The following is a 13476-nucleotide window of genomic DNA, read 5'->3' as shown; positions in this document are numbered from 1 at the left end:
ATCTTCTATGAACTCACCATACTCCTAACGGAATACCTTGGGGTGTCTTCTTTCTAAAATGGGGTCATTTGTGGGGTTCCTATACTGCCCTGGCATTTTAGGGGCCCTAAACCATGAGGAGTAGTCTTGAAACCAAATGTCGCAAAATGACCTGTGAAATCCTAAAGGTACTCATTGGACTTTGGGCCTCTTAGCGCACTTAGGGTGCAAAAAAGTGCCACACATGTGGTACCGCCGTACTCAGGAGAAGTAGTATAATGTGTTTTGGGGTGTATTTTTACACATACCCATGCTGGGTGGGAGAAATATCTCTGTAAATGACAATTGTTTGATTTTTTTTACACACAATTGTCCATTTACAGAGAGATTTCTCCCACCCAGCATGGGTATGTGTAAAAATACACCCCAAAACACAATATACTACTTCTTCTGAGTACGGCGATACCACATGTGTGACACTTTTTTGCAACCTAGGTGCGCTAAGGGGCCTAACGTCCTATTCACAGGTCATTTTGAGGCATTTGGATTCTAGACTACTGCTCACGGTTTAGGGCCCCTAAAATGCCAGGGCAGTATAGGAACCCCACAAGTGACCCCATTTTAGAAAGAAGACACCCCAAGGTATTCTGTTAGGAGTATGGTGAGTTCATAGAAGATTTTTTTTTTTGTCACAAGTTAGCGGAAAATGACACTTTGTGAAAAAAAAAACAATACATATCAATTTCCGCTAACTTGTGACAAAAAATAAAATCTTCTATGAACTCATCATACACCTAACAGAATACCTTGGGTGTCTTCTTTCTAAAATGGGGTCACTTGTGGGGTTCCTATACTGCCCTGGCATTTTACGGGCCCAAAACTGTGAGTAGTCTGGAAACCAAATTTCTCAAAATGACTGTTCAGGGGTATAAGCATCTGCAAATTTTGATGACAGGTGGTCTATGAGGGGGCAAATTTTGTGGAACCTTTCATAAGCAGGGTGGCCTCTTAGATGACAGGATGTTTTGGGCCTGATCTGATGGATAGGAGTGCTAGGGGGGTGACAGGAGGTGATTGATGGGTGTCTCAGGGGGCGGTTAGAGGGGAAAATAGATGCAATCAATGCACTGGGGAGGTGATCGGAAGGGGGTCTGAGGGGGATCTGAGGGTTTGGCCGAGTGATCAGGAGCCCACACAGGGCAAATTAGGGCCTGATCTGATGGGTAGGTGTGCTAGGGGGTGACAGGAGGTGATTGATGGGTGTCTCAAGGTGTGATTAGAGGGGGGGAAATAGATGCAAGCAATGCACTAGCGAGGTGATCAGGGCTGGGGTCTGAGGACGTTCTGAGGTGTGGGCGGGTGATTGGGTGCCCGCAAGGGGCAGATTAGGGTCTAATCTGATGGGTAACCGTGACAGGTGGTGATAGGGGGTGATTGATGGGTAATTAGTGGGTGTTTAGAGGAGAGAAGAGATGTATACACTGCACTTGGGAGGTGATCTGATGTCGGATCTGCGGGCGATCTATTGGTGTGGGTGGGTGATCAGATTGCCCGCAAGGGGCAGGTTAGGGGCTGATTGATGGGTGGCAGTGACAGGGGGTGATTGATGGGTGGCAGTGACAGGGGGTGATTGATGGGTGGCAGTGACAGGGGGTGATTGATAGGTGATTGACAGGTGATCAGTGGGTTATTACAGGGAATAACAGATGTAAATATTGCACTGGCGAATTGATAAGGGGGGGTCTGAGGGCAATCTGAGCGTGTGGGCGAGTGATTGGGTGCCCGCAAGGGGCAGATTAGGGTCTAATCTGATGGGTAACAGTGACAGGTGGTGATAGGGGGTGATTGATGGGTAATTAGTGGGTGTTTAGAGGAGAGAAGAGAGGTAAACACTGCACTTGGGAGGTGATCTGATGTCGGATCTGCGGGCGATCTATTGGTGTGGGTGGGTGATCAGATTGCCTGCAAGGGGCAGGTTAGGGGCTGATTGATGGGTGGCAGTGACAGGGGGTGATTGATGGGTGGCAGTGACGGGGTGATTGATAGGTGATTGACAGGTGATCAGTGGGTTATTACAGGGAATAACAGATGTAAATATTGCACTGGCGAATTGATAAGGGGGGGGGTCTGAGGGCAATCTGAGCGTGTGGGCGGGTGATTGGGTGCCCGCAAGGGGCAGATTAGGGTCTAATCTGATGGGTAACAGTGACAGGTGGTGATAGGGGGTGATTGATGGGTAATTAGTGGGTGTTTAGAGGAGAGAAGAGATGTATACACTGCACTTGGGAGGTGATCTGATGTCGGATCTGCGGGCGATCTATTGGTGTGGGTGGGTGATCAGATTGCCCGCAAGGGGCAGGTTAGGGGCTGATTGATGGGTGGCAGTGACAGGGGGTAATTGATGGGTGGCAGTGACAGGGGGTGATTGATAGGTGATTGACAGGTGATCAGTGAGTTATTACAGGGAATAACAGATGTAAATATTGCACTGGCGAATTGATAAGGGGGGGTCTGAGGGCAATCTGAGCGTGTGGGCGGGTGATTGGGTGCCCGCAAGGGGTAGATTAGGGTCTAATCTGATGGGTAACAGTGACAGGTGGTGATAGGGGGTGATTGATGGGTGATTGATGGGTAATTAGTGGGTGTTTAGAGGAGAGAATAGATGTAAACAATGGATTTGGGAGGTGATCTGATGTCGGATCTGCGGGCGATCTATTGGTGTGGGGGGGTGATCAGATTGCCCGCAAGGGGCAGGTTAGGGGCTGATTGATGGGTGGCAGTGACAGGGGGTGATTGACGGGTGATTGACGGGTGATTGACAGGTGATTGACAGGTGATTGACAGGTGATCAGGGGGGATAGATGCATATAGTACACGGGGGAGGGGGTCTGGGGGGGGGTCTGGGGAGAATCTGAGGGGTGGAGGGTGATCAGGAGGGGGCAGTGGGCAGGGGGGGGGATAAAAAAAAAAATAGCGTTGACAGATAGTGACAGGGAGTGATTGATGGGTGATTAGGGGGGTGACTGGGTGCAAACAGTGGTCTGGGGGGTGGGCAGGGGGGGGTCTGAGGGGTGCTGTGGGCGATCAGGGGGCAGGGGGGGGGAAATCAGTGTGCTTGGGTGCAGACTAGGGTGGCTGCAGCCTGCCCTGGTGGTCCCTCGGACACTGGGACCACCAGGGCAGGAGGCAGCCAGTATAATAGGCTTTGTATACATTACAAAGCCTATTATACATATGTGCAGCGGCGATCCGGGTGCTAGTAACCCGCCGGCGCTTCCGAACGGCCGGCGGGTTACTACGAGCGGTGGGCGGAGCCAGTCCCCGGCGGCTGATCGCGTCACGAATGACGCGATCGCCGCATAGCCACTCCCGCAGCCGCCCCCGCCGATGGGCGTATTGCGGTCGTTTGGGCCCGGACTTTGCCGCCGCCCATCGGCTGGGGGCGGTCCTCAAGTGGTTAAAGTCAGGCAAACATAGAGGGCATCATTCAATTCACTTTTATTCCTAAGTTTTTTCCTAGGAGATCATTTTTCATATTTTCTTTAAAATAACTTTTCAGCACTCTGCAATTGAAAAAGTACCAAAAGGTTGTTGAAAAAGTACCCTCAAAATCATTTTGAGTATTTTTTGCTTGCTGAAAGCTTAAAAAGGCATTTTATTGATAAGATTTGAAAATATCACTTAGGCGAGAACTTAGGAGACAAAGCCAACTGGATTTAGCCCCAAGTGAGGAGGTTTGGTGAAGACAAATAACAAGACAAATAACATTTATATTGCGCTTTTCTCCTGGTGGACTCAAAGCGTGAAGAGGGCTACTGTATGAATGAGTATAAACAACAGTAGCTTTAATCCTAAAAAAAAAATGGAAATGAACCCCATAAAAGCATTCAACACTGTATTAACAGAAAGTATACATTTTGTATCTATAAGAAGTTTTAAATCAGAATGATACCATTTATTAGCTAACTAGCTTTCGGCCTTGCAGCCTTCGTCGGGTTTACATCCTGTTAGTTTGCAGGCTGATGGTACAGCCAGCTTTATACATGCAACATCAAAAGGGAAAAGAGATTTTTTTCAAGCATAAATACATGTCATTGAGATGCCTTATGTAAAACAGAACATCTTAATGGGGTTGGAGGTTGTTAGCTGAACTCCATGCTCACAGACCTGGGATTTGAACTGACACAGAGGTATCGTAAATTCTGAGTTCACAAGTTCAGCTATATAGGCTGAGAAAGAGTTTAAATATCGTCAGCCTCATACCAATATAAAAATTTTTTATCTCTATTCAAGCCCTTGTCCACAGCTTTGAACCAATTTATTAATTTTGTTTCTGCTATTAATCGATCATTTGATGTTTTGAAGCCACCCTTCAGGGCAGTGACACGGAGATCATCCATGCTGTGTCCGTTGGACCGAAAGTGTGTAGCAACTGGGAGTTCAGAATCGGTATCGTTAATAGTGTGCCTGTGTCCATTCATACGTTTGCGCAGAGTTTGTCCAGTTTCTCCCACGTACATAACATTGGGGCATTTAGCACACATGATCAGATATACCAGACTGTTTTCCCTTTTGATGTTGCATGTATAAAGCTGTCTGTACCATCAGCCTGCAAACTAACAGGATGTAAACCCGACGAAGGCTGCAAGGCTGAAAGCTTGTTTATTCTTATTCATTTGTAGTCAGCAAATAAAGGTATTATCCTGATTTAAAACTTCTTGCTTTTACTGATGGCTAACACGGTACAATACCCTACTGCTACTATTTTTTATCTATGTAATACACAGCACACATATACAGCACAAAGCTGGGAGTGAGGCCTGGAACCCACTAGGAGCGCTTTTCTGAGCGCTTTGTGATTTGAAACAATCTTGCTAATGTAATGCTATGGGTGTGATCCCACTTAAGTGATGTGATTTTATAAAATACCTCCATAGCATTGCATTCGCAAGAGCTTTTTCAAATCTCTAGCGCTTAGAAAAGCCTGCTAGTGGGGTTTAGGCCCTGAAAGACTTTATAAATCAATATCTAAAAAATAACTGCCAATAAATAATAACACCCAGAACAACAAAAACATGAAACATTAATATCGTAAGAGAACCGAGGTGCCAGCTGGATAAAAGGTGATAAAAGTTTTAAAATTTGCTGGGAGGCAATGGTGGACTTACCTCTGGAAAGCAGACTCAAAATACTGTCTGAGTTAAACAACTAAATTTATTATTGGTACCCCAAAAGATGCAACGCGTTTCGCAGGCACAGCCCGCTTTATCAGGCAATAAGATAGGGGACAAAATGTGGACAAAAACAAAGGACGTTGCTGTAGCGAGCCACATGAAATAAACTAAGTACAGTGTATGCAGTATCATGCTAATTGTATGCAACATTTTCACAATATAAACACTGGATATGAGGTTGCACAATGAAAACAAGGTTGGCAGACCCTAGCGGTATAAAATCCACAAAAAAGTCAGTGCATCTTGTAGCCTAAGGAAAAATTTAATTTTTTGCAGGAGGCAAGAAAGTGCTAACTATGTAGTGCAAAATATTGCTAATAATAAGGTGCCATGGAGTTGCAGCACAAAATGAGTGACCGTGTAACGATTGTGGAACTTTCTCCGTGATCAGCGCACATCGCGTGCGCTGACACGGCGGAAACCCTCCACAAGCGTATATTTGAGGACACCCAGGCTAGGTGTTATGCACCCGCAGAGGGCAATTCCCTCCGGCAGATGGCGATGTGGAGTGCAGGCGAACACAGTCGCTGCACAGCCACAGATGCCAGACGGGAATTGTACAGATCCAGGACAAGGTACGATCAGGCAGGGCTGGATAGCCCACAAGAAACAGAGCAAAGGGACAGAACCAATGTGTGTCCACCAAACTAGTCGCCACCCAGCGACGGTGAACACACAACGGCGGAAACGAAGTGGGAATGCAATCGCAAGAATGGCGATTGCCGACAGAGACACAAGACTGAGCAAAACAGGGCACGAGGGTAGCAAAGGCACAGCAAATAATACAATGAGGAGATACGGAAAATAACAAACGCTAGTTAACAGCGAACACCGCACTCATTCGCAACAGTGCACGCGGTTATGCGCGGTCTCCACATGATAAGCACAATAGAGACAAGCACGCCTAACTAACCATTAACAGACAAACATGAAACAGAGGACGCGAGCGCTTGCTTAACGGTTACCTCACCGAGCCTCCAGCAAGCGTAGCAGAAAAGACAGACACACGAAAACAGGGACAAGCGAGAGATAGGATCCACAGCACTAGCGAAAAGTGGCTAGCGCGATCCCAGGAGACAGAACAGAAGGATCCACAGCGGTAGCGAAAAGTGGCTAGCGCGATCCAAAGAGACAGATCAGAAGAGATAGCTGGTAGCAACCGCTGCACCAGCTATACTCCAAGAACAGAGATCAGAACCATTTCCTGTCGACCACCATTGGGACAGGACAATGGCAACAGAACAAACAAACATACAGATAATACAACCTGACTGGGCTAGAAGGGGAGCCTAAAGCAACCCCCAGGAATTAACTATACTAGATAGCAATGGCTGACACTCCAGCAGTGTCCATCAGGAACAGACCATGGAAGGGAAATGACCAGCAAAGCCTTCTGGGAAACATAAAGCTCTTATAGTGCCAGTCATCAAAGAAGGCAGGTAGGGGATTTGCATAACGAATGTATGCAAATTCCCCAGCAAGCGAACAGACCAGAAACTTGCAATGGAAAGACAGGTCTCTGTTCCAGAGACCTGCAGCCCACAGACTAGAGGAATGGACAAACAGCTGTCTGCCTGTGCAGCCAGCTGAGCGGATCATCACAGACCGCAGAAAAAATAATTGTAATGTGCAGCAGTATAGGGCACATATTAATAAAAATACATTGCATAAAAGTCAATTGCATAAAAGTATTATACAGGTTGCAATAGGGTGGTAGGTTATAGTGAATATAAGCAAGGGATTGTGAAATATATGTTATGATAAAATAGAATAATAATATAAATTAGTGAAATGCATTTTTATTTTTAATTTTACTACTATTTTATCCTAACACATATTTCACAATTCCTTGCTATGTGCCCTATACTACTGCACTTTACAATTATTTTTTCTGCGGTCACTCATTTTGTGCTGTTACTCTACGGCAGGAAGGTGTTTGTGAGTATATTCATCTCGCACTTATATTTATCAATGGTTTCCAATACATACTACACTATATTGGTCTCTCGGTGTTTCTTATTTATAACACATTAATGAACAACATACTGTACATAAACCATTATAGGAAGGAAAACTGCAAACTTGAATCAAATACTGATAAAAAATTTACTGAAAAACACCATTTTACTATAATGTAACAAAAAGACTATAAAACAAGAATGAGATGATCTGAAGCTGTAAAAGTGTTGCACTAGTCTATAGATACATAAAACATTATGTAACATTCCACAGAATAGATGAGGCTCAATGACAATGAGGTGTGTATATATGGGAATATAGACAACTTTCTTGCACACAATGACTCATCTAATTATTATGAGACTAGAGTGGGTGTTTCATATATTTACATGCATAAACTGTATGTGATTTAGTAAGATTTTCCTAGACTGGTAATTACTGAAGAATATAAGTGAATGTACATAGCTCTACAGTAGGGTATTGGTTATCTGGCACAAGCTGGGATTTCCTGATGTCAGATATGAGTAATTACCAGTTGCTTGAGAGATCAAGCAACTGGAGAACTTAACATTAACACCGCCTCCCCCTTCCCAAGTAAATGCAGAGCAGCATGCAGTGGACACCAGAGCTCCATGTGTCAATCATCTTAAATTCTTGCAGCTTACAGTGCTTTGCTGCATCCACTCTGTGTGGCTCCTGATGCACCACATGACCCAATGTAGGTTGGGAACCTACGGAGGATGCATCAGAGCAGCAGGCAGCTGTAGAAGTGAAGAGGACTGGCACCAGGAGCTCTGGTAAGTGATTTTTGCTGTGTGCTGCTCTGCAATAATGAGAGAGGGAGAAAGGCCCATGGCTCTTCCATTTATTACTGCCATTTGGTTGAATCCCTGTAAACCAGGATGCTACTGTATTAAAAATGATCTCCACTTGACAAGAGATTAGATATTAAAGAGGAATTGTAAGGTGGAAATGAACTCACCATCCACCAGTGTGAAGCTGATGGCAGGTTTGTCAGAGAAAACACAGTTCTCAGAGGGGAAAAGTCCTGCAGCCAATGGAAATCCAGCTAAAAAGAAGGTTAAACCCATCCCACTCTGTTGGCCTAATTAAAATTATGCCTACTGATGCACAGCATTGTGGGTAAAGACATAACATGAAGCACATTTCTGACTTGCTTATGCTATGCTTATGCTTATGATATTAAAGGCTTATTTGTATGTAGAACAGAGGCGCCAGCAGGATAAAAGTCAATACATTTTTTAAAAATTGCTTGGAGGAAGTGGTGGGCTTGCCTCCCAAAATCAGACACGAGATCCTGTCTTCATATAAATTAATACATTTATTATACGGTACCCCAAAAACAGTGCAACGCGTTTCGCAGGCCCAGCCCGCTTCATCAGGCAATAAAAGTGGGGACAAAACAGAATTTCGACAATAGCAGGTGTAGCGCCATGTTGGGCTCTCGGTTTTTTCTATTCTATGATATTAAAGGCTCAATATCTCAGCAGTCAGCACTCATAGCTCCCCCACACGCCACATTTTGAGGGCAGGGAGGACCCCCCCCACCCCGACTACCTATTGAAGCCCCCTAGCCCCAGAAAATAGCTTCGATATAACATATCATAGAAACCAGCATGGTTGGGGGGCTTTAACTGGGCACAGAGGTAGTTTGGGGGTATGCTGAGATATTCCGCCTTTAATGTCAGTAGGAAAATCAGACACATGGAAATGCACTTGCCCATTATACTTACTACTATCAATACAATAAAGACAACGCCATTTGTGGATTAAGGCCACAGCCAATTTTATTGGGGTTTCAATTTCCAAGTCTTCGTTTTCTTTTTACCAAAACCAATTTTTCTTTATTCGGAAACACAAAATCAAATAAAACTCGTAAACTGTAATAACAACCAGTACATGTTACTGGTAACTAATAAATGCGCACCCATACCTGTGTGCCTTTCCCCTTATAGTCACCTAACTGAATAGGCAATAAACCCCCAATAAAGTTCAGGCAAGCAACAGGGAGGGTGGTCGGGGCAGCTCCTCTTCAGATGGGGATTTTGGATGATGACAGCTGCCTGCTCCCTCCTTTTATACTCCTCTCCCCCAGCACGATGGGCGGCTTTAAACTGCATTCCAAATTGCAAGGTCAAGGGACTCCATCTGCACCTAAGGGAGAGCAGAGAAATAACAAAAACAGCAGAAAATAACAGTGTGAAAAGCAGCCTATTTCATACTGAAAATTGTGAAAAAACATTTCCACAATTGTTTGCAATCCTCCCAGGATGAGAATTGCAAAAAAACAGAATTTTGCCAAAATAGTGGGAATTTTGAAGCAATTTTCCATGTGAAACAGGTCTCTAAGTGTTCTAGATAAATTTGGGTATCTATATAAGTTAATAGGGGTGTGGCTTCAACTAAATAAAACACTCTGTGTAGCCCTGTGTGCTAGTAGTGAATATGATTCCTCCCATGCTGCATGAGGCACTTTTTCTACATGATACTGACAGGGTAAGAGGATTTTTTTTCTCTTTCGCTTATCTTTTCTTCCCCTCATAACATGCTCTCTTTTCCTTTGTTTTGTAAAAAAAAAAAAAAATCTCCTTACATATCCTCTTTAAAGAGACTCAGAGACGAAGAATACTAAAGCTCTGATATTTACCCAGGGCTTTCTCCTAAGTTACACGCCGTCCCCCACGCTCTGCCGTTCAGCTGCGGTGAGCTCGGTTACCAGGCTCAGTCGATGCCGGTCAGGGTCTACTGCGAATGCGCAGACCTCCCGCGCATGCGCAGTAGACCCAGACTGACATCAATGAGCCTGTTACCGAGGCTCACCGCAGCTGAACGGCAGACCGCGGGAGGATGGCATGGGACTTGTTTATGGTTCGGGAGGAGGCCCCAATAAGTACGAGAGCTTTACTATTCTTCGACTCTGAGCCTCTTTAAGCGCATTCCAACCATAAAAAAGTGAGCCTTCACCTCAAACTTCAGATCAAACTTCCTCAAAACTTCGTGTTCATGCGATCTTGGCGAACCGCCATAGACTTCAATGGGCAGGCGAATTTTAAAACATACACAGACTATTTCTGGCCACAAAAGTGATGGAAAAGTTGCTTCAAGGGGTCACACGTGGAGGGGGGCATGGCAAAGTGAGATACATGGCAAAAGTCCCTCGGAAAATTACATATTTGACGCAGAGTGAATTTACAAACCCTAAAGGGCAAAAATTGCATTGCATTGCAAATTGGAGGCATAAAGTGCTTTAAAACATCTTGCGTGTGTATACATCGATCAGGAAGTGTAAGTTGTGCACTGCTTCACACTGACAGACCAAACTCACTGTTTAACGCACCTCCGCAAACAGCTGAAAAGGGTTGTCATTAGTTGACACTCTCAGGACATAAAATGGCAGTCCTCTCAGGGCAATGTTTGTGTAGTGATGGCCGTGCTCGTGTGCACGTTGGCGAGAGTGCATTCAATGGCAGTTTTCCAGCCCATATGGTCGGGCTGAGGTAGTTCAATGACAGAACAGTGACTGTTCCGCTGATCGAACATGGTCTGTCCACAATGAAGCAACAACCTTATTATCTTGGGTGTGCCCCCCACACACTCATATAGATCTAGCTTATGATAGACAGTGTGCTGGCTTGCTTGCAATAGACAGAAGAGTATAGTAGAACTACAAAGCCCAGCAACTGACTGTGGCCTGTATGCAGTATAAGTGTAACCCACACAGATATCAATAACAGATACAGTTGCAAGCTAAGCACAGCTTATGATAGACAGTGTTTAGGCTTGCTTGCAATAGTTAGAAAACTATAGTAGAACTACAAGGGCCAGCAACTGACTGTGGCCAGTATGCAGTGTAAGTGTAACCCACACAGATATCAATAACAGATACAGTAGCAAGCTAAGCACAGCTTATGATAATATAGATGTAATATAGATAGAAGAATATAGTGGAACTACAAAGCCCAGCAACTGATTGTGGCCTGTATGCAGTGTAGGTGTAACCCACACAGATTTTAATAACATATACAGTTGCAAGCTTATGATAGTCAGTGTGCTGGCTTGCTTGCAATAGTTAGAAGAGGATAGTAGAACTACAAAGCCCAGCAACTGACTGTGGACTGTATGCAGTGTGTGTAACCCATATCAATAACAGATACAGTAGCAAGCTAAGCACAGCTTATGATAGACAGTGATAGATAGGCTTGCTTGCAATATAGCTGGCTTGCTTGCAATATAGATAGAAGAGTTTAGTAGAACTACACAGCCCAGCAATGACTGTGGCCTCAATTCACGGAGCATTATCAAACGTTTATCAAACACTTTATCAAACGTTTGATAATTTACCTCATGGGTAAAATCTCATTTTAAATTCACTAAGGTGTTATATATTTATCGAATGTTTTACTGATAAAACGTTCAACAAATATATAACACCTTAGTGAGATTTTACCCATGAGGTAAATTATCAAACGTTTGATAAAGTGTTTGATAATGCTCCGTGAATTGAGGCCTGTGTGGCCTGTATGCAGTTCGACCAGTGTCTCACATCACACACACACACACACACCAATATGGGCCCTCAAAAGGGCTTTTGTTTTGGGGTGCTTTCAGAAACAAACAGAAGCGCCTAGCTAACTGTCCCTGTTTCCGCAGCAATGTCTCTCACTTCGCCTCACTACAGCAGCAGCACCAGACTGAGAACATGGCCGGTGCTGCTGCGTTTTTATATACGGGGGGGTGTCAGTGGGTGAGTGCAGCCCTATTGGCTGCCATGTGTCTGCTGACTGTAATGTAGGGGATCAAAGTTTAGCCCAATGAGGGAACGGATCGAACCACCCTATCTGTTCTCTACCCGCCTCGGACTCGAACAGCTGATGCTTACCGGCGAACCTTTCAGGCCATCTCTATTCAGCATTCCATTTAATGATTTAATGGATATGATAGTACAAAGTTTTGTGCATTGCACATGTGTAGTTGTTGCATTAAATACATTGAAAGTACCTCCTTGTCTGAAAGTACCTCCTTGTTCCTTGTTGAAAGTAGAGTGGGTGTTTTTCCTACTATAGAGCAGATCTCCTGTCCAAGTTCTCCCCCTCATTCTGCTGCTGCATAATTGGTCCATTAAGACCCCAGCTGGTACAGAACAAGGGTTAAAACAGTCCTCAAAAGCTGCAATATACATTTATACACTACTCAAGAGAGCAAAGGGAACACAAAAAAAATACATCCTAGATCTGAATGAATGAAATATTTGTTCTTTACATAGTAGAATGTGCTGACAACAAAATCACACACAAATTACCAGTGGAAATCGAATTTATCAACCCGTGGAGGTCTGGATTTAGAGTCACACTCAAAATGAAAGTGGAAAGAAAGACTACAGGCTGATCTAACTTTGATGTAATGTCCTTAACCTCTTGAGGACCACAGGTTAACATCCCTCCCTAGTGACCAGGCCATATTTTACAATTCAGCACTGCGCATCTTTAACAATCAGTTCAGCTCAGTCATACAACTTAGCACCCGAATGAAAGTTCCCACCTTTTCTTGCCATCTGTCAAAAACCTGAGCGGTTTTTGCCTTTTTCATGATTGCTAACACAGTAAAGGACCAGCCCTTAAAGCGTTGCTATCATATAAATCCGGCATAGTGGGGTCTGAACCCTCTATAACAGTAATTATAGATTGACGGTATACCTTGAAATGAATCAGAGCACTCAGTATATGATTTTATATAAAAAATTGTATTTGCTTATCATACAGCATATATACAAAATATGAACAGTTCCAAGTAGTGTTTCCTTCTAACAGTATTCCATCTCATCAAGGCTTTATAGCCAAACGATCATCAATCTTCTAAGTACATTCAAAAAAGAATATAACAGTTGTGTTATCTTATGTAGAATAAGATCAAAAGTAGTCTCATCTGTATCAATAGCTGTGTAAAACTTGTAGTATCAATACAAATGGGTCGGCACCACCAAAGGTAAATATAGCTCTTTTATTGGTAACAGCAGTAACAGACGCTGTTTCGGGCTGACAGGCCCTCCATCATCAAGAGCCAAGATCTCAGAAGCCTGAGCCTCATTGTAAAAGAAGGTGTCCACCGCTGTGGTCTCCACCATCTTAGAGCTAAGTGCTGTACCATACAGAGACACTCTCAGTCGCAGGAAGGTGAAGTAAGGAGCACCTTAGCATAGGTGGGTGTGCCACGACCCCATCCCAGTGTCTCTTGGGACCACACTGTCCAATCAATACAAATGGGTCGGCACCACCAAAGGTAAATA

Source organism: Hyperolius riggenbachi, chromosome 10 (genome assembly GCF_040937935.1).
Source record: "Hyperolius riggenbachi isolate aHypRig1 chromosome 10, aHypRig1.pri, whole genome shotgun sequence".
Taxonomy (NCBI): Eukaryota; Metazoa; Chordata; class Amphibia; order Anura; family Hyperoliidae; genus Hyperolius; species Hyperolius riggenbachi.
This window is presented reverse-complemented; position numbering follows the sequence as displayed.